Source organism: Mus caroli, unplaced genomic scaffold (genome assembly GCF_978045245.1).
Source record: "Mus caroli unplaced genomic scaffold, Mus_caroli_1 scaffold_2, whole genome shotgun sequence".
In the NCBI taxonomy this organism is placed as follows: domain Eukaryota; kingdom Metazoa; phylum Chordata; class Mammalia; order Rodentia; family Muridae; genus Mus; species Mus caroli.
Genome location: NW_028227257.1, coordinates 143,205,666 through 143,227,074, shown reverse-complemented (window position 1 = coordinate 143,227,074; position 21,409 = coordinate 143,205,666). Strand labels below are relative to the sequence as shown.

At 40.6% G+C, this 21,409-nt stretch overlaps 1 protein-coding gene across 3 annotated transcripts in view; it reads right to left on the bottom strand.

The window, feature by feature from the left end:
- The window catches only part of Strbp (spermatid perinuclear RNA binding protein), a 121,001-nt gene extending 99,925 nt beyond the window's left edge, over positions 1–21,076 (bottom strand). For all 3 annotated transcript variants that reach the window (XM_029474577.2, XM_029474579.2, XM_021155635.3), the window contains exon 1: positions 20,888–21,076. The gene's annotated coding sequence lies outside the window, so the exon portion shown is untranslated. The remainder of the gene's footprint in view (positions 1–20,887) is intronic.
- Positions 21,077–21,409: the final 333 nt, after the last annotated feature.

Below are 21,409 nucleotides of genomic sequence, written 5' to 3'. Positions count from 1 at the left end.
CAGTGGTTAGAAGCACTGACTGCTTTTCCAGAAGTCCTGAGTTCAATTCCCAGCAACCACATGGTGGCTTACAAACATTTGTAATGGAATCTGATGTCCTGGTGTGTCTGAAGAGAGCAACAGTGTACTCACATATATAAAATAAGTAAATCTTTTTTTTTTTACAGCACATAGTATTTTATTTTATTTTTTTATATTTTTTATTACATATTTTCCTCAATTACATTTCCAATGCTATCCCAAAAGTCCCCCATACCCTCCCCCCATAAGTAAATCTTTAAAAAAAGAAAAAAGTCATGAAAATGTGATTTACTACTAAGTATCTGAATTATTAAATATTTTAATAAAGTATCCAAAGCTCTCTTCTAGCCTTTCCAGGCACCAGGCACTCATATGGTTGAATATACCTACATCCAGGAAAAATATTCATACACATAAAAATAAATCTTTTCTTAAAAGAAAGAGGAAAGAAAGCATCAAGGGACTCTAAGGGACTTCTAAGGTCACAGAACTAGTAAATAACTGTCCTTACTCAAACCAGATCTTCTAACCAGAAGCCTATTTTGTTTCTAGCATTTGTTCTTCTCAAGTTCTAGTCACTCTTCAAACCTTCCTCCACAAAAACCCTCTCCAATTATTTTTTTGGACTTCTCTTCACACAGAAGTTAACTGAAAGTAAGATCTATGTCTTACACTCCAGTTGTCTTACACCAAATTCAGCAGTATGTCAGACCCAGAGTTATACATATACTACATCTTGATGCTTTTTCTGTTGTTTTGTTTTGTTTCTATTTATGTATTGGGGTATTTTGCCTGCATGTATGTATGTGTACCATGTGTATGCCTGATGCCTGTGACCAGAAGAAGGTGCCAAGTCCCCTGGAATTAGAGTTATGAATGGTTGTGAGTCATCATTTGAGTTCTGGGAACAAACCCAGGCTCTCTATAAGAGCAGCAAATGAACCATGACTCCCTCCAGCCTGTTTTTTAGTTTTTTGAGATAAGGTACCAGGTAAGTCAGTCTGTTCTTATTACATAGCCCCAGATGATCTCAAGCTAGCTTTGAAACTTCAATCCCTGTCTCAATTTTACAAGGGCTGGGACTACATGTGATGCTTTCTAAATAAAACCACTTTAGTGTTAAATATTAACTGGAGGCTGGGAAGGTAAGTTAGTCAGTAAAAGTGCCTGCCACACAAGCTTGAGGACCTAAATTCAACATTCACATAAAAAAACAAGAGTGTTAGCACATTTCTATAACACATACACAACTATGGAGGAAGAAAGGCAAATGAATACCTGAAGCTCACTGGCAGCCAGTTCAGCTGAAAAAGTAAGTCCGAGATTCAGTGAGAAACAGTCTCTAAAAATAAGGAAAGTGATGCAGACACTTGACCTCCACATGTAAGTAGGTACATACATGTGTACACACACACACATTTTTCAAGTCACATTAAAATCTAAGGAACCCTTCATTTTCTTTAATATTATCAAGTCAATGAATTGGTGGAGGAGTAAACAGGAATCCCACAGGATGTAACTTTATGAAAAGATCAAAGCAAGTATCACTAAACTCATTTTCTAACAAATTATATCCTACTTTTTCATTACCATTTGTTCTTCTCCTAGTCAGCATTATCAATATTGAACACAAAATTCCCTTCCATTTCCAGAAAGCTCTTAAATTTTGTTTTTCTATATCCTTATCTTTTGGTAACTTTTGCCACAAGCACAGTAACTATATTAATTACTTGCTTGCTAGTGTGATAAAATAGTGTGACAAAAGCAACTTATAGGAGAAAGGGTTTATTTGGGTTACAGTTCCAAAGGGGATACAGTCCATCACAGCAAGGAAGGCATGGCATCAGGAGTTTGGGCCCAGCTCATGGTATGCAGGAAATGAGAACAGGCTTTATAAACTCTCAAGGCCTGCCCTTAATGACATATTTCCTTCATTAAAGTTCAACTCTCTACAGGTTCCATAACTTCCCAAATAGCACCACTAGCTGGGGACCCAAGTGTCCAAATACATGAGCCTATGGAGGGCCCTTCATAATCAAACAACAATAGTACCTCACTAATACATTTTATGTATTGGGCTCTCCTGCCTCCCTTCCACTAGAATGGAAGGGTCAATAAGGTCCAATAAGGTCCACTAGGTCAATAAGAGAAGGAATCGTGCTCTTTAAGCCCTCATCTTTCTTACTCTCTAGCCCTCCTTCTCTCTTTCCTCTTTCCCTCCCCCCCACCCCCACGTGGCCATGGCCAGTCTCTCTCTCTTTCTACCTTCTCTCCAATAAAGCTCTAAAACCATAAAGAGAGAGAGAGAGAGAGAGAGAGAGAGAGAGAGAAGGAATCATGTCTATCTTATTCACTGCTATATTCTAGTACCTAGAACAGAGAAACCCTGTCTCAAAAAAAAACAAAACAAAGAAAATTGCATATTTCCATTTTGATTTGTATACAATTGCATATAATTTCAAAATTGTATAATTCCATTTCAATATTCCAGTAGACGTAGAAGCAGCAGAGCCCAATAAATTTTATTAATTAGAGATGTTACTATTGTGGTTTGAATGTGAAGTGCCCTATAATACAGTTCCTCATATTGTGGTGACCACAACAATAAAATTATCCCATTGCTACTTCATAACTATAACTTTACTACAGTTATGAATCCTAATGTAAATATCTGATATTCAGGCTATCTGATATGCAACCCCTGTGAAAAGGTCGTTTGACCTCAAAGGAGGTAGGACCTACAGCTGGAAAACCACTATACTAAAGGATTCCATTTATGTAACATTCTTAAAATGATGACATCACAAAAATGGACTTATAATTTCTTATGTAACAGCATGTGACACTATCTCAAAAATAAAACTTTTGTAAATTCTAAAGGTGATAATATATCCTCTGAAATCAAGTTATTTCCCCCTTAAACAGGCTTATAAACTGGATTCTCAGCCTCTGATTCACATTGGTATTACCTATAAACTCTGTAAATGTTTAGGTACCATAATATTAGACCAATTAAATAACAATCCCTGAAGAAAAGCAAAACTCAAGCATCTGTGGTTTTTCTATCTTTCAAGTAATTCCAGTGTTCAATCAAGAATGAGACTGAGTAGTCCCCAGAGCTGGAAAGTATACAATACATTTTAATAGCAAACTCTGAAACCCTGAGAATTGATGAGTTGGGCCCGGGGTTTAAGATCAGCCTAGACAATATTGGTGAGGAGAGAGACCCTTACAACAGTTTCTAAAGATCTAGCTACTAATATTTTTGCTAAAATCTTAATTACAAATTTCATCTGTCTTCAAAAAACAAAAAGACTCGAAGATACCTCCATGGACATAAAAATGGAACTATTACTTTGACTTGTCAAAATCTTTCAAACAGAAAGGATATTATACCCCATTTGGTTAGCCTAAAATCAAAAGGACTTATTCCCATAAATTTAACACACAACCATTACAATAAAGTACATAAGGGGAAGCATTTCTCTTTTTGTTTGTTTTATTTATTTATGTATATAAGCACTCTATCTGCATGCACACCTGCATGCCAAAAGAGGGCATCAGATCCCATAATAGATGGTTGTGAGCCACCACATGGTTGATGGGAGTTGAACTCAGGGCCTCTGGAAGAGAGCAACCAGTACTCTCTTAACCAATGAACCATCTCACCAACCCCTAAAATTGTATTTTTCATGAATATCAAGTGTGTATTTCTGGTATGGTGTTCTTTTCCATCTGTGTGGGGAGAAAGCAACAGTGACGGCAGCAGAACACAAACAGCTGAGCAGTGGTAGTGTAATGCCAGCTGCCAGGCAGAGGCAGGTTGTCTCTGAGTTTGAGGCCAGTCTGATCTACTGATCCAGGACAGCCAAAATTGCACGCATGAACACACACACACACACACACACACACACACACACACACACACACACCCTACAACCTGCCTCGGGGAAAAAAGCCAGAAAGACAGAGACAGACAGAGACAGACAGAAATTTTGATGAAGAACACTGAACAAACCCAAACAAACCACATACCACAACTTAATTCAACACATCCAGGAAGCAGCGGGTACATAATGAAATCTCAGGGATTCTACAAGGATTTTACCAAGTAACATAGACACATCTTTTTGACTTTAATTGTGCCTGTGACTTTACTGAAAGCATTTCTGATTTTTAGGTTTGTTGGGAATGGGGGATGGGAGGATCTAATCATGCTACATAAATTATTGCCTTAAAAGAGATTGTCAAGCCAGGAAATTTTATTTAAATAAATAATATAATGTAACAAATATCTGACAGTTAGATGTCACTTAAAATATTAAAGTAATAAGGTCATTTTTAAATGTGTACTCTTTTTACAAGTTCAGAACAACCACAAATTATGGGGCTACAAACCACCAGTTTTTCTAAGGAAAATTGTAGCCTATAAAATACTGGCTGACTGCCAGTACAAATGAGTTTTTTCCTCAAGCTTTGTAAGCCACAATAGTCTTTCAAATGTGACTATAACCATATTATTCAATCAAGAGGCAAAGCTACTAGATGGGACTGCTTGGCCTAAAAAAACATTTGTATAACCCTACAAATTGTTCCTTATGAATACTCTATGCTGTCACTTTTAAAAAGAGATCTCAGTTTTGTTTGTTTGTTTATAGACAGGGTTTCTCTGTGTAGCCCTGGCTGTCCTGGAACTCACTCTGTAGACCAGGCTGGCCTCGAACTCAAAAATCCACCTGCCTCTGCTTCCCAAGCACTAAGATTAAAGGCGTGAGCCACCACTGCCTGGCTCTCAAATATTTTTAACATTACTATTTTACCATAATTTTCTTAGGTAATGAATTAAGCACCTTTTAACTTTTTTGAAATCAGTGTTAGGAGCCAATAAGATGGCTCAGTGGATGTACATACAAGCAGACATGACAACTTAAGCTCAATCACTGAGACCAGCATAGTGGAAAGAGAGAACCAAATACCAAAAGTTGTTCTCTGGCTTCCACAAGAGCATTTATACACAAGTATAGATGTAGAGATGGATGGATAGATATTGTAAAGCATCCAGCTTTGGAATTAAGTTAATTGGTATGTTTAAAATTAACATGTTCCCACACACAGCTATCCCTCAAAAACAGCAAAACTTCCATTACAATCCAAAAAATATTTCCTTCAATTTATTCCCTAAGTAAAAAAATAGTAAAAAGGCAATCATGAAAATAGAACAGAATAGATATAATTCCCAGTTCTACTTCTGTTGTTCTCTCTCAGAAGTAACTTGAACAGCTAACCATTGCAAACCTCAGTGTTATCATTTATTAAACAGAAATATTTTTGTTACTTAATGGTGAAGTTTATGCCATAGATATGCAATATACATGAAGTAGATTAGCACAGTACCTCAACATACCCAAAATATTAAGAAGCCTACATGTTTTTGTATAAATAGTGTATCAGAGATACTACTGATCTGAAAAAGAACTGTAACAGCCCCTGAGTGTGTTCTAATGCTAGGATACAGTATAATAGTTTCCTCCATCCTTCTGAGCAGCTCTTTAAACAGGGAAAGTAAACAACTCAAAATAGCCTCAGGAAGTCCCTGAAACTGACCAGTTTCACTAGGCCCCTCCCTGCCAGATTAAGCAATAAAAACTTTAAAGTCCCTCTTAAACAAGAAGCTGGGGTGCAAAGCAGACTCTGAGAAGCTAAGCTGCAAAGACTCTTGAGACCAGACCAGCTGCCTCGAAGTCGCAGAAACCAGCTGAGCTGCTTAGACAAGGTTTAGACAAGAGTTACTTGGAAAGGACACTATGAAACCTATTGAGTAATCTACAGGCTGTGCAATGTGCTCCAGGTTCCCAGCTTTTGCAAAATGTCACCTGTGCTGGGGTGGGTCTTGATGATGCAGCTGACTGTCAGTCAATTCTGCTCCTGTAAGTAACTCCAATAAAGCCCATTGGTTCACCAAGCTGGACTTTGATAATATCCATACTTTGATCTGTTTTGTACATGTAAATAAATATTAAAAAAAAAAAAACTAACGCCTGGGTTCAGCTGTTAAGATCACTGACCATTCTTACAGAGGACCTAAGTTCAGTTCCCAATATCAACATGTCGGTTCACAACCACCTATATATAACTCCAGTTCCTGGGGATCCTATGCCCTCTTGTGGCCTCTGAGGACTTATGCATATATATGATGGACATGAACTCCTGAAGGCTAACATTCATATTTTTTTTAATAAATCTTAAAAGCCTACCATCTCTCAAATACTAGATAGTATTAAATTATCTAAAATCGTCTGAGAAACAACCCTTTTCTAGCTACCTATCTGTGTAAGGTAAATTGTTCATCTTCACATACTTCAAACAAAACAGACTAAACACAAAAGTAGATCTTCTATTAAGCTATACTAAATTAAAACGTAAAAATCAACAGGTACTTTTCTCACCCAATTTTCTTCTAGGTTTTCCCGGGTTTTGTTGTTTGTTTGTTTGTTGTAGTCACCACAGCTGCTGCTGCCACCCACCATCAATTGCACTTTTTAAATTAGTAAAACAGGAGCTAGAAAGACCTCAGTAATTAAGAATGTTTACTGCAACTATGAGGACCAAAATTTGGATCCCAGCACTCACATTAGGATGCTCATTAACTCACATTAGGATGTCTTAACTCCAGTTCTCGGGGATCCAACAGCCATAGTCATATAAGGCCATGCATGCACTCTTAAGGCCATGCATGCACTCTTAAGAGCACACAAAATTTTTTTAATTATTCATTTAATAAAATGAAAATAATTTCCAGTATTTACTTTCTAGATATCAATAAATAATAACACATAAACAAAAGATCTTTAAGATCCTCAATTTTTTAAGAGTATAAAAGGGTCCAAAAAAAAGCTTGAATCCACACGTGAAAGTACATGAGAGGCAGTCAGATCTCTGTGAGTTCAAGGCCAGTTGGGTCTACATAGCAAGTTCCAGGACAGTTATATAGTAACTCTGTCTCCAAAAATATAAATAAATAAAAATTATTCAAAATAAATTAAAATTTAAAATATAAAAATACGCAAACAAAATGACTATGTCAGCCAGGTGGTAATGATGCACACCTTTAATCCCAGCTCTTTGGAGATAGAGGCAGGCAGATCTCTGTGGGTTTGAGGCCAGCCTGGTCTATAGAGCTAGTTCTAGGACAGCAAAGACTATACAAAGAAACCCTGTCCAAAAAAATAAATAAATAAAAGGAAGGAAGGAAGATAGGTAGGTAGGTAGGTAGGTAGGTAGACAGACAGACAGGTATGTTGACACCATACAATTTGGGAGCAGGTGATAAAGATTTCTGACCATTTTGCAGTGAGCAGTGTCCTCCTCCAATCAACCAACAACTCAAATTTTCAGTGAAGGACTTTGACATAAAAGCATTGTCATCGATCCTATTTCATAAAGATAACAATCACTTAGCCATATGACCTGTTCTAAGTAATCAAAAAAAAAAAAAAAAAAAGGCCAGACAGCACTTACTGAGCTCTGATCAAATGCCTGCCTGGCACTGTGCTATATTTACATTATCTCTTCAATCTCAGGACCCCACAAAGTAGCACAGAACAGGAAACAGACTCAGATTTATTTGCCAAAGGCCACAGGGAATAAGCAGTGGAATCTGGACTTAAAATCAAGTCTGTGTGACTCCAGAGTCCAGGGCTCTCTACTTTTATCAGTTACCTTCATTGTACTGAAATCAATACAGATTCGAGAAATCAAACCTTCACTTAACTTTCTATGTGCTTTACCAACCCACTACACTTCTCTGAAACAGCTTTCTCATCAACAAGATAAGGGGGTTAGCCAAGGGCTGGAGAGATGGCTCAGGGGTTAAGAGCACTGCTCTTCCAGAGGTCCTGAGGTCAAATCACATGATCAAACCACATGGTGGCTCACAATCATCTGTAATGGGATCTGTTGCCCTCTTCTGGTATGTCTGAAGACTGCTACAATGAACTCATAAAATAAATAAAGTCTTTAAAAAAAGGGGGGGGGGGGGGGGGTTAGCCTGGTTGATCTCCAAAGTCCCCTCCACAGCTAATATTCTTAGATTGATTTCTCATAACCTCAACCCCACAATTTTAAAAAGGCCTTTGGTATGTTTTGCTGAACTAGATAAAATATATATTATGGTATATGGTATACATAAATATATTCAGAAACATAAACTGAAACAAATTACTTCAAAAAAGGAGTGGTGGCGAGGGGGTGTGGGCATCCTGACAGCTGAGACATCTCTAAGGGTGGTAAACAACATTAGCATGATACAGTTATCACTGAATTATATATAGGGTTTGGTCTAAGGGGCAAATGCCTCCTCATCGGCTTAACACCAATTATCCTTTGAAGTAAATGTACAATTAATTATCAGTGCAGATATGGAGACATTTGCTAAACATTTTTGAGAAAAGAAGGGTAAGCTGCAGGAAACTGTGAAATTGGCACAATGACACTTCCACAACAACACAGAGAGGGGAAAAAAGAGGTAGGAAGGGTAAAGACATTGTATAAGTGAAGTTTTTCTAGTTTATGCAATGTTGATTTTGTCTAAACTACCAAAATAGAGGCTTTCTGCCTCTAAAAGCTGCAGATCTCTCCATTTAAGGCCAGTCTGTCTGCAGAGAGTTCTATGACAGCCAAGGCTACAGAGAAACCCAGGGGGCGGGGGGGGGGGGGGGAGCAAAGGAGGTTAAATGTGAAAGCTGGGCATAGCAACTAACATCTGTAATCACAGAACTACAGTAGATGAGGCAGGAGGATCACCACAATTCTGAGACTAATCTTGACCTTGCCTCAAAAATCCAATTTACAATTTGGCATGGTGGATCACACCTTTAATCCCAACACTCAGGAGACAGAAGCAGAGTTCAAGGATGGTTCTCATAACAACCCTAACTCCAATTCCAGGAAATTTTAACCTCTGAAGGCACCAGATGTGCACAAGGTGCATATATACATATATCTGCAGGCAAATACACACATAAAATTAATAAAACTTAAGGAAAAGAAAACCTATCCAAAGAATCCAGGAAGCTCTTATATCCTTTTTCACCCCAAACCCTGTATACTGAAGCACATTACACAACTGCCTATTTCTGTGGGGTGACTTACCAAGGAGTTTCAGAAGAATAGGTGAAAACAAGCCTACTAAAAGTTCTTTTAAAGGGTGAAGAAATGGCTCAGTGGTTACCAGCACTAACCGCTCTATAAAGAACCAGAATTCGGTTCCTAGAAGCCATGTTAGACAGCTTACAACTCCCCCAGGAGATTCAACACAATTATTATGCACACACATAATTTTTTTCTTTTTAAGTTCTTGCCAGACATGGTGGTGCAAGTCAAGTCTTGACTCTCAGTATTCAAGAGGTAAAGGCAAAAGGATCCCTGAGTTAAAGGCCAATTTGGTCTACAAAAGTGAGTTCCAGACCAGGAAGGACTACATAAAAGAGGGAGGGAGGGAGGGAGGGAGGGAGGGAGGGAGGGAGGGAGGGAGGGAGGGAGGAAGGAAGTTCTTTCAAATTTTAAAAATAAGAGAATTCTTAAAACACATACAAAACAAGGCTAGAAATGTTATTTTGAAAGTCTTTAAAACACAGTATGAGGGCATGTCTAGTTTAATCCATGTGAGAGAGTGTGTGTGTGTGTGTTTGTGTACACAAGTAACTGCAGGCAGTTGTGAGCCATCTAACACAGGGACTGAAAATGAACTCAGGTCCTCTGAAAAAACAGCAAGCACTCGTAACTGTTAATTCTCTCTCCAGCCCAAAGACTGTTTTTAAAAAATAGTTGTTCCGATTCTTCATAGGAACTATAACTCTTCGAGGGATTAAGGAGGCTCATTTGGTAAAGCACCTACCTTCCAAACGCAAGGATCTTAGTTCCATCCCTAGAACTCAGAGGAAAAAAAAAAATGCTAGGCTAGGCATACTGGCACTTGCTTGTCATCTGGGCACTACAGAGAAAGAAATAGGCAGATGGATCCCTAAGGTTAATAACTGGCCAACTAGTCCTGCCTAATTGGTGAGCTCTGGGCCAATAAGAAATCATCTTAGAGGAAGTGGATAAATCTCTTAATTCTATATCTGAGGCTGTCTGTCTTCTAGCCTACCCACATGTAAATAAATACCTTAAATCTGGAAACAAGTTCCAATACTGGTAAGTCTACTCTAAGCACTCTGTATATAAACTTGTTTAAGTTTGTAACTTAAATAATAGTCACTAGACATAAGTGGAGCAGGGTGGATAATGTCTGCAAACAAACCTCAGACACTACATTACAAATTTCCTATTTCTATATTAATAACTAATAAGAGTTCCGACAGCTGCTTCCTATATTGTTTTCCCTCCTGGTCTGAGGAGCTCTTAAGGCAAACACACCATCTTCTAAAGCACTACTTAACCCCCCCATACAGGATGACTCCTCCATTTTTTGGTTTTTGCCATCTCACTCCCAGGTTTAGTAAAGAGACTCAACTTTTTGAGGCAAATTCATATAGATTTTAATACTGAAATTAATCAATCAGGAGTTATTGAAGCTTAGTTTTCTCCTCTGGGAAACAGTAATCATTCTGAAAAAGTAAAGACTGAGAAATGCATAATGCATATCTGCTATCAGTATTAATATGACTGACTCTTCTATAAAGTTAAATCTTTTACAAGTATAATACATTCACTATTAAATAGCAAATGGAAGATTTTCTTCATTCCTTAAAAGTATCAGACAGCAGTAAAGCACCAAAAGTAGATAATCTCGAATACAAAACTTCCAACAGTCACCTTTACTTTGCAAGATTTGTTTGTTTCCTTGCTTGGTTTTATTTCATGTTTGAAATAGTTCCTTACTCTGTAGTCCTGGCTGGCCTGAGCATGCTATACAGACCAAATTAACCTTGAATTCAGAGATCCACCTGCCTCTGCCTCAGATGCTCTGGGGTTTACAAGCATGTGCCATCACACCCTGCTTTTTTTTCTTTTCCTTTTTTTTTTTTTTAATAATTCTAATGGTCTAAACTGCTTAATTTTTTTTTTTACCTTAAAATAACAGACGTGTTTTCAAACTATGTAACAAAGTTTGCTTGGCCATGTGAATGTACTAAGTATGTGTTCATTTTAAATGACTTTTCATGAAAAATATTTATTGCTTTTCAACATTATCAGTTCTAGTGATATGATCACTGAAGATTTTCTGATCCAAATGTCTTTATTTCTAACTTTTTTTTTCTTTTTTAAAACAAAGAAAAAAGATTTAATAAGAAAAGAACACTCCTGGGTTACTCCTTTGTATTTGTAAATCAGAAGCTTGGGGGAGGTTAAGCCTGGAGCATGCTTAACTGAAAGTCAAGAAATCTACTGCTTATGTGAGGCACACCTGTAATCCTACCTAGCACTTGGAAAAAAAAGGTCTCCAGAGTAGAAGAAGTACTACCCACATAGTAGAAGCAAAGAATAGATTACTCTGTTCTCTGGCCTCCATATGCACACATGCTTAAGGGTACCCATACAAACGCACACATACATAAAAAAGTGTAACCTGGTCGGGCGTGGTGGCGCACGCCTTTAATCCCAGCACTCAGGAGGCAGAGGCAGGCGGATTTCTGAGTTCGAGGCCAGCGTGGTCTACAAAGTGAGTTCTAGGACAGCCAGGGCTATACAGAGAAACCCTGTCTCGAAAACAAACAAACAAACAAACAAAAAAGTGTAACTTTTAGTTTAAAAGGAATATATATAGCCTATCATTCAAACTTTTTAATTCAAATAAGCAGTAACTTCATATTGACAAAGTAGTCAAGGATTCTCATCATTGGACTTCAAATAAGACAGACACTACTTAGATACCTATAGCCAGTGAAGCAGCAGTAAAGGAGAGCTCAGAGTTATATCCAGCCACTGAAAATATATGAACTGTTTTTACACTATGGAGCAAGTTTGAAACAGATTTAGTGAAACAAGTTGAACCACTGACCACTCCGGTAACTTAAAAGAAATCTTCAAAATCAATTAGCTAGATTTATATAGCCTATCAAAGATTGGGCAAAAGTTGGAAATTTGGTCTGAAAAAAATTCACTTTAAGAAGTCAATAAAGCACGTAAGCAAGCAGTGGGTGGGGCATTCTCTTTAGTCCCAGCACTCAGAAGAAGGCAGGTAGATCTCTGTGAGTTCTAGTTCCAGGACAGTCAGGACTACACAGAAAAATCCTGTCTTGGAGGGGGACGGGGGGGGACACGGAAAGACATGTAAGTGGGAAATATCACATTGGCAGTGGGCTATAAGAAGCCCAAAATTCCAAGCTAAAGAAAAGTTGGGCATTTAAAACCATGAGATCAGAGACTAAAGAAATGGCTCAATAGCTAAGAGCATTCATTGGCTGTTCTAGAGGATGCTGGTTCAATTTCAAAGCCTCTTCTAACCTCCGTAGGCAAGGCATCCACCATGCCAAATGCTGCTACTAGGTAAAATAAAGAACTTGGGGACTGGAAAGACAGCTCAGTAGTTAAAAGTGCTTGCTACTCTTCCAAAGGCCCTGACTTTGCTTCTCAGACCTTAACTTATATTGTACCTAATTCTTCCTTTAAAAGCAAACATTATAGCCAGATGGTGGTAGCACTCATCTTTCAATCCCAGCACTTGTGGCAAAGGCAGGCAAATCTCAACTTTAAGGACAGCCTAGTTTAGTCTACATAGTGAGCTCTAGAACAGTCAGCTACATAATGAAACCCTGTCTTGAAAAAGAAAAACAAACAATAAAATAAAAGCATTGTATGTTTCATAACATAAATTTTTTGATTTTTAGATTTTATTTTTATTTTATGTGTCTTGGTATTTTTCCTACTTCCACATGTGTGCCCAGTGCCCTCAGAGTTCACAAAACAGCTTACTGGATTCCCCAGGAACTGGCCATTTCAGATGTTAACCATCATGTAGGTGCTGGGAACCAAGCCTGGATCTTCTCTCTACAGAACAACTATTCTTAAAAGTTGAACTTTCTCTCCCATCACAACAAGTATCTTCTTTAATCTCCACTCTAACTGTAAACTAGAGGATGTTTTCCAATTTTTAATATGAAATCTATAACAAATATAGCTGATTTTTATATAATTCTGTTTATCAAAAAGCTAGCAGATAAAACACCATTTTAAAGCCTTCATTATTAATACATGTGTTATCTACTCATCCATGCTAACCTTGACCTCACAGTTCACAAAAACTAGAAATACACACACTGATGGCTTACACTGTTAATTCTCCCTATTGCTAACTTACACAAAAATTAAACCATCTTTCCCTTTAGTTCACTAGCTTTGCTAACTGAAATTACCAGTTACCCATAGATATTTAATTCAGAACTATTCAGTATCTAAAACCTCAAAAGGCTAAGATGTAGAAGGACTACGCTGCACAAAAGCCAGTAAGTCAGTGCGCTGATTGATTAGCTTCAAAATTCTTTGAACTACAGACACAAGTTCAAAAGACACAAGTACAAATGAACGCCGTCTAGCAGGGAAAGGCAGCAAGCGCACACTACTGTAATGACAGCTTCTTGGGAAACTGAGGTAGGAGAATCCAGCTTCAAGGCCAGCCTAGTAGCGAGACCCTGTCTCCTCAAAAACAAAAATCAAAACCAGATGTGGTAGCTCATTTCTGTAATCCTAGCACCCAGGAGGCTGAGGCAGGATGATTCAAGGATACCATGAATTATCAAGGCTACATAGTGGGTTCCAGATTTGCTAGAATGAGACCTTGTCTCACTACAAAACAAAACAAAACAAAACAAAACAAAACAAAAACCATGGCTAGAAAGATAGTTCATCAGGCAAAGGCTCTCCTTGCCTCCTGATGACCTGAAAGCCTCGGCTCCTGCATGGTAGGAGAAAAAGAGACCCCCTCAGGTTGTCAGTCCTCTGACCTCAACACACCACTGCGGTACAAACACACCATAAATACACACACACACACAAATAACCTTCTTTTTTAAGTTACTGCCTCCATTTTAACTTTCAGAAATAAACCACCTACTATAAGGTTACATACAGCCTTACTATCTTAAAATGGACTTTTCCAGTAAGGCTAACTAAAACATAACCAAAGTCACAAGCTATAGTTTGTTTTTTTTGGTTGGGGAGGGGGTGCTTTTGCTTTTTTTTTTTTTTGAGACAGGGTTTCTCTGTGTCACCCTGGCTGTCCTGGAACTTGCTCTGTAGACAGGCTGACCTACAGATTCCCTGCCTCTACCTCCAAAGGCATACACCACCACAGCCCAGTTCCATAAGCTACAGCTTTCATGGTCAATCTATCTAGTAAAGATCTGTTCTTTACTCAACACAGTATTACTGAGTCCTAAGAAATTTTAAGTCTGGCACAAAACATGCCTTAGAACCTAAATGCAAGTTTAGCAATGGCACTCTAAAACAGGCATTGGAGGGCAGGAGGTCATGCTCCTTTTAAACAATAACTAGTTAGCATAGCTGGTTAAATTCATAAACAAATTTCTGATTTGCCCAACAAGCCACTGAAATGTACAAAGCCTAGCATCTGGGAAATACAAAGAAGTTCTGCAGGTACTGTAACAAACTACATCCTATTCATGACCCAAAACACCTCAGAAAGTATACAATTTACTGTAGAATTCTCATTTTTCACATGTAAAGGAACCATGAAATCACAAAATGCTGTGATATAATCAACTATACCCTTTCTAGTGATGCTAAAGTTAACTAGAGAAAGCAGGTGTATACAGTGTTGGTTATGTTAAAAGAGAACTTGAATACCAAATAACAAAAATTTAGAGCTTCTTCCTTCATACAGCTGCACACATATAAATAAAGTCTTCTGTAGAGCAGGAATTGTACTTCCTAAATACAGTGTGTACCTAAAGGACTTGTAGGGCAATAATTCAAATTAGGAATGAAAGTGACCAGTCAGATTTTTTGGTCAAGTCACTATACAGTGTACAAACTCAAAACTAGATTAAAATTAACAGGTTTTAGCATAAACCATTTGTTATATCACCATTAATCTGATCTCATTGTTTCAAGTCACATATAAATTTAATTTATATATATAAATATTTCTAAATAAACTTTCGTAAAATTATAGTATAGTTACTCATCTCTACCTGTCAAAAAAGTTTTTCAATAGCTAAACTAATTTTAAAAAGCCAATCTTTTAAAATACAAATCAACAGAAGAGCAGTAAGAGAGGTAACAAGTCCTAGATGAGACAGTAAACCAGTGAACAGATCAGCTGGTACAGTAAGACCACTATTAAAGACAGACATTATCACAACCAAAGCAAATTAATGTCTAATAAAGCAATTCACTATTTACATGTTTGCGTTAGCAGTTGTGAGTAGGTTCTTTATAACTAAGGACAACATTGAAAAGGCTTTAATTTTTTACAAATTTCTCCTTTTTAAGCAGAACATATACTGCCCATCAATAAAGCTAAAGCTAAAGCTAAAGAGATGGCTCAACAGATAAGATCAGATACATACTGCTCCTGCAAAGGACCCAACTTAACTTGCAGCACACACTCTGTCACAACTGTCCAACTCTGGCTCCAGTGCATTCAATACTCTCCTCGCCTCTGTACAACCTACACTCAAGACAGACAGACAGAGACATACATACACACACTATTACTTAAAATTAATAAAGACAAAATACTTTTTTTAAAAAAAGCTCTGAAACTGGGAAAGTAGTGCTTCTAAAAATCATGTTTAGAAAGAATCTTGGACTTAAGCTAAAACTTAATGTCTGCAGCATACTTCAATTACAGCAGAATTCAAATAAACAGTATATTCAACTGCAAAAGTAATGGAGGAAAGGTAACTACACAGTAGAACAACAATGACAAAAAATGAATTAAAAGACATCCCCCGTAGTGTGCACGAAATTCTCACTTCCAAGTTCCTCACAACAAACTTATCTAATGACAGAAAATTTTTGAGACAGGGTAATTATCCTAGAATTCACTATGTAGATAGATCAAGCTAGTCTCTAACATAGAGATCTGCCTCCCAAGTGTAGAGAGTAAAGGAATGTGCCACCTTGCCGGGCTAATGACCAATATAAATATTTGATCAATCTAAAGACCACACACAGGGATAAAAGAAATATGAAGTCAGTCAGTGGCAGGGCACACCTTTAATCCCAAGAGGCAGAAGCAGGCAGATGTGTGTGTGAGTTCAAGCCCAGCCTGGTCTACAAAATGTGTCCCAGAACAGCCAGGGCTACACAGAAAAACTCTTGTCTCACAACACCAAAAAGGAGGGAAGAAAGGAAGGAAGGAGGGAAGGAAGGAGGGAGGGAGGGATAGAGGGAGGGAACCTATCTTCATATTAACAGAAGCATAGTGTTCCAATAATAGGCTTTATAAGGCTTAAACTTGTGACACATGCCTTATATATCTATATCCCAGCACTCAGGAGGCAGAGGTAGGTGGGTCTCTGTGAGATGGAGACCAGCCAGATCTATGTAGAGTTCCAGGACAGTGAAGACTACATAGGCAGTCTTTAAAATATATAAACATTAAAAAAATAGAAAATAAAAACAGCCGGGCGTGGTATCGCACACCTTTAGTCCCAGCACTTGGGAGGCAGAGGCAGGCAAATTTCCGAGTTCGAGACCAGCCTGGTCTACAGAGAGAGTTCCAAGACAGCCAAGGCTACACACAGAGAAACCCTGTCTCGAAAAACCAAAAAATAAATAAAAACAGAAAACTTGCTTTCTATAAACACCTCAATACTCTTGGAAGGTAGATAAGGAGTCAGATTTCTGGAAGAGAAACAAGTACAAAGGGATTAAGTGTCTTGTCCAGCAAGTTGTCAGTGAACATAAAACCAGAATTCAATTATTTAGTCTGCAAATCTAAATAGCCTACCTTTCTTTCAAAGTACCTACAAACTATTACAAGACGAAGGTTTTCACCCAATAATACATTTCATCAAAACACTATTTCAGAATTGAGTATTATGAGCAAGGAAATATTGTTTACCCAAAAAAAAGAGTAAAATGAACAGGATGGGCTTTAGAACCTATTCATAAGGTGGCAGGTGTGATAGCTCATGTCTGTAACCTAGCAGGCGGGAGGGTGCTTCTTAAGTTTCAGGCCAGCCTGAGTGACAAGGATTTCAAGGCTACCCTGGGCTACAAACAGAATGAGTCACTATCTCTAAAAACAGGTAAAGTGACAAAAGGAAAAAGCAGTGGCCATATTAGAATTTTTCAAAGGATATCCTACTACTCAAATTTTCTGCCAAGGAGCAATGGAAGGGCAGATAGGCTCACTATAATTATATTCTATACATACATCAATTCTCAACAAACTCCAAGTTTCAATCAAAGACATACTAAAATACACTTCCCTCCAAAAATCTTATAACAATGCCTTCTGAACACTACTCCCTATGTTAAACATTTCAAATCTGGATTTTAAAAATCATTACCTTTTTATTTTGAAATATTTATCGTTAAGACTCAAACTACAACTTTAAAATTTGGTGTTCTGTTCCTCTCGTTATGTTTAGGCAAGATTCCCACTCACCCTCAAACTTGTTATTTGGAAGTACACAAAGATACTTCCCAACTGACTAAAGGATCAACCCAGAAATTGTCCAAAGCAGACCTTTTCTTTGAAATCATAGTAGTACTATATACTATATGAAGTTCACTGAATAGCAATTCAAGGTACTTCTATAACCAGATAAAATTTACTCTTTAGCAAAATCTGACAAGGCAGAAATTTCAACTGTCAAAAGGGAATTCACTTTCCAGGATTCTAGGAAACAGAGCTTACTATAAAACAGTCTCAAGGCAGTTTCCTTAATCTTCTCAATCAATCAATCAGTCTCTCTCTGTCTGTCTCTCTCTCTCTCTCTGTCTCTCTCTCTCTCTCACACACACACACACACACACACACAAATTCTAACATAAGCTACAGATCACTAAAGGAGACAAGGCACTGAAATGCTGGTTCAAACTCCTGAAGTTTAATTCCCATGTACCTGGCAAGCTGATGGTGGACTTACATCCACCCAACTCCAGAAGTGTCTTCTCTCATTTAAAGCTAACATTACATACACCATCAAAGCAAACCAATATACAGAAGAACCTAAAGGCCTCAGCTAAAGTTTACTTCAATTACTTGGTTAAAAAAAGAGCTGACAATCCAGTGTTGGTTATTAACATTTTAAAGGTTAGAATCCAAAGGCTCTATTTCTCCCACTTTTAGAAGCTTACATTATTTTTGTCAGCCTGTAGCATGAGACTCTGATATTACATCATCCAGCACCCAAATACTGTCCCAGGAAGCTTCTGGGTACCTGAGACACAGCATACCAACTGCATATTCTCTTGAGCTCTTGATGTTACTGGCCTCTGGAACCTGCTTTCAGGAAGCTTCACAAAGACATCTACTATGTACCTACTGCAATTCCATTTCCTTTACCTTTTGGGTGTATTCTTCACAATGTATAGCCACATGTCTACTCAGTCAACAGAGCTAAGTGAATACACACCACATACTGCCCAACTTGAAAGTAGGTGGTCAGCTCTTCCTTATTCCTTTCCCATTCACTTGCTTTGAAACTAAAAGTGGGGCTCATCACCTCTTTGATCCTAAAAAAATTAACTTTAAGATGTTGTATGCAGGGGGGAGGGGGGGAGAGGGTATAGGGGGACTTTTGGGATAGCATTGGAAATGTAAATGAAGAAAATACCTAATTAAAAAAAAAAATCAAAAAAAAAAAAGATATTGTATGCAATTGACTGTCCTTTATTCTCTGTTAATCAGTCTAGGATCCACATCCTGTGTCCACTGTCCCAAATTTCTAGTTCCTCTAAGCCTGAGAATAATCCTCCCTAGTTTTCTCCTCCCATTGGACATCTGCACTCTACCCTTTATTATTTCTCAGTGACTTAATTTTGGACCCTTTACTGTCTTTTGGGTTTATTGTTGTTGCTTGTTTGCTTGTCTTTGTTTTGTTTTTCAAGACAGTGTTTCTCTGTGTGGCCCTGGCTCTCCTATAACTCACTAGGCTGGCCTCTAACTCAGAGCTCTACCTGCCTCTGCCTCTCAAGCACTGGGATTAAAGGCATGCAGCAACCACCATTAATGTCTTAAAACTGTAAAACTCCAATCTTTCCTCACACTTCCACACCCTGAATCTTCCAAAATCTTAATTAAGTAACCTACTTCTGAACCCTCTCTGACAGTCATTTCCTGCTTTAAACATGAGCATCCTACTTCCCTCAGCACACCAACTCCATACAATTGTCCTTCTAGTAACAGCCATAAACCCATAAACACCTTGTCCTTTCCTTCAGTATAGGTACTATATATTCCTTTACATTTTCTACTACAAAATACCCTTTCTTCTGTCCCCTGCCTACTCCTTTCATTTCCTCTACATCCTACTACTGATTTCCCTTCAAACATACCCCTGCTTCCATCTTCGTCCTCATTCCCAACTTCTCTCCACACCTCCTGCCCTGGGAATATTTCTATTCCACACACACACACACACACACCTTACCTACCACTCCCATATTTCCTTTCCCTCCCTTCTGCTCACCACCCCACTCTCCATCCTGCCACACACCCCATCCCTTTCCAGGGTGCTCCCAACCTCAAGGTTCCCTCTTCTGCTGGTGCCCACTAGAATTTCTCACACAAACACCCTCCGCTTCACTCACTTCTGCTGCCCTTTTACTGCTACACACACCTCCTGCCTTGACATCTCTCTCCACCCAACCTAAAAACCTCCACCTAACCTCATCCCCATATCTCTCCCAAAGCCCTCAAACTCAGGCCCTGTGTAAGCCACTCCTCCTCCCACTTGCTCCATCCTCCTCTACCCTGAATACAGAACCAAGCTTTTTTCCCCTCAGCCTGTCAACCCCTTCCTGTCTCCCTCCATACCTCCCAGCCAGATACTCACTAGGGAACTCCTGGCGTCCTGGGCGCACACACACAGACATCTCCTACCTGAACACCCTCAATTTCAACCGCCACCATTTGAGAGAACCCCCTCCTCTGACACTCCTTCCCTCCATCTTTTGGGGCTCAGCCTGCTCGCCACACTCCCAGCTACGGACCCCTCCTCCGCCATTTCCCTTCAGGCGTCCGGTGGCCTTCCCGCTGCCTGCCCCATTCTCTGCCCCACACAAGCAGCGCTAACCAGGGCATCTGCTCCTTCCATTTCTGCCTAGAGGTGCCCATCTTGTCCCTCCCTCCACCACCTCACTTGCCCCTGCCCGCCCCAAATCCCCCTACACACCCGTCCGAATCCCCAAACGGAACGTCCTCCTTCCCTCTCGAGCCCGACCTAGGCCCCCATGGGTCCCCCCGGCCTGCCCTTGAGGCCCTGGTCACCGTGGGGCCGGGTCCCTCAACGCTCCCTTCTCCCCCAAATCTGCCCACACCCTGTGCCCGCCCCCCGAGCCTCTCCCCAGCTCTTGCCCGCAACGTCCTCCAGCACCTGCCCCGAGCCCGGAACCCTCCCACCTCCCCAGAGCTCGCGCCCCGCACGCTGCCCACGCCCTCGGGAGGTTCAGGGCCGGGACCCGCGACCCCGACCCCCGAACGCAAGCAAGGCGGCCCGCAGTCCTGACGCGGACCGGCCGGGTACCGCGGCGGCGGCCACAAAGCTCAAGCCGCGGGGCTGGGATTGCGCCGCGCTCCTCGCCTCAGCAGCCGCCGCCGCTGCTAAGGACGCACAACAAACAATGCGGGGCCCGGGCAGCCTCCGCCAACTGCCTCAACCGCCGCCTCAACCGCCGCCCGCCCGGGACGGCCCGCCGCGCAGGCGCCGGCCCCGCCGCAGCCTACCCGCGCCGCCGCGCTCCGCCCGCGTCCGCTCCCCGCTCCCGCTCCGCCGCCGCCGCCACCTCGTCCGCCCGCGTCTCCGGCTCCTCAGCACAGCGGCGGCGGCTGCGGCGGCTGCTGCCTTGGTGGCGCTCGCGGATCCGAGCTCGGTTTCGGCAGCGACCGCGGCGGCGGCGGCAAGCACGTGACGCCGCCCAGGACGCCCATTGGCCGACTCAGGGGGCGGGGCCCGCGGCTGCTGGGGAACGGAAAGCCCGCCCCATCGCCCTCCGCGCGCCCCCTGCACGCGCGCTCTGCCGCACCTGAGAGCTCCGGCCAGCGCCCGCCGCCACCGCCGCCGCCGCGCCGCGCTGCTGCCTGCGTCAACTGCGCACCTGGGAGCGCGCAGGGCGCTCAGGCCCGCGGCCGCCGCCTGCACCTGCGAGACCGCTTACGTAAACTGCGTCCCGCCCACCTCGAGGCGCTTAGCCCGGGCCGCAACCGCACCTGAGCCCCGCTGTGCCTGCGGCGGTAAGCGTTGCTGGG